Source organism: Furipterus horrens, unplaced genomic scaffold (assembly GCF_987537825.1).
Source record: "Furipterus horrens unplaced genomic scaffold, mFurHor1.1.pri manual_scaffold_4, whole genome shotgun sequence".
Lineage (NCBI taxonomy): Eukaryota > Metazoa > Chordata > Mammalia > Chiroptera > Furipteridae > Furipterus > Furipterus horrens.
The window spans coordinates 58,212,064-58,213,652 of record NW_028327174.1 but is presented as its reverse complement, the minus strand read 5'-3'; positions in this window follow the sequence as shown (position 1 = coordinate 58,213,652).

The following is a 1,589-nucleotide window of genomic DNA, read 5'->3' as shown; positions in this document are numbered from 1 at the left end:
CCATCCAGGCAGGGAGCCCAGCCAGTATTCCACCCAATGATGGAACATAGCCTGCAGCTTCACCTAACCAAAGAGTTCAGGGTGCAGCCTCACAGGACCACCCAGCTGTACCTGGCCCAACAGCCAAAAACAGCTAATCACCTACCTAACAGGGAAGCCCAGTTCTAGACCCTGACAGCAAAGCCCTGTCCGTGACTCTCCCTGAGCATGGAGACAGCCAGTGGCAACATCTTAGTCAGAAAGTGTAATATGATACTGTGCCTGGCACACGTAGACTAGACGTTCAAAAATGTTTGTTAAATAAATTCCTTCCAACATTTGAGAACAACTTTTATAGACAAGGAATGTTCATAAAAAGATAATATACACAAAATCTGACTTGATATTTAAGTCAAGAAAAGCAAGAGAGACTAATCCTGACGGAGAGGGCAGCTTGAAGATGTCCAAGAGGGTCTGACAGTGGAACCAGGAACTGAAGAAATAATGAAGTTAGATAATCAGGAGAGAGAAGGGTCTTCTCTGATGAAAATTCTAGTGTTACTGTTTCTTTATGATTTTTTTTCTCATTGGCCGTAAACTATAAACCTGTGCTTTTCCTATGAGTCATGTTATCTTCATGTAATGTTTTATTCCGATCATTCTCAGCCTACTATTGTGATTTATTTACTTGATTAGTGTGAAAATTTTGGCATTTGTAATAAATGTCATAAGCTTATTGTAAATAATAACTTTATGTACCACTACTACCCCATATCACACATGATTCCATTTACATAACAGCTTTTATGATATATGATCACAGAAATACTAACAGTAATGATATAATCTAGAAGTTATGTTATTTAAAGAAACTCATACTAGGGACACAGTTGGGATAATATTATACTCAGACAAGCATACATATGTGTTGTTTTTAATGATTGTTGATAGTTTGTTTAAGAGGGGATGTATTTCAAATATATATGGGAAGAAATATTTTGTTATATACAATGCATTCTTGAGGGTAAAGTTCCTCAATACATTATGATACCTATTTGGAAAACATATTGCATTTTGGTATTTCAAATTGTAATTTACTAGAAAATTAAAATGTGACATGTTATGTAATAAGGACCTATTAAGCCATGTTGAGACCATGAATTCCTCACTTGTTCTGCATCAAAATCTCTCTTTAATGCTAACATCTGAAATTTTCCATAGTCTTAGTTTTCCCAATTTATACCTTCCTTAGTCACACCTTCACCTATTGTTTTGAAAAAAACAAACCTTCATGTTCCCAGATATAAAATTTACTTCCCTGCCCTGTTTTCTCTTCTGATATGGTAGGGAACCAGCAATTTAGGAAGTCTCTTTTCCACTTTCCAGGTCATAAAGACCCTCCTACTGAAAACACGGTATATATTCATGGGTGTCATACTCTTGCAAAACCTAAGATATGGCACTTCCTTTAGAACTGGAAGGTAGACAAAAGCTATAAAAGAACTAAGGAAATTGTTATCAAAATCTATGATAAAAAGAAAAAAATACCTGTTAGTAGAGATCAGAAAATGAGTGAGGGAACCACTACTGGAGGACAGAAAAATGTTAAG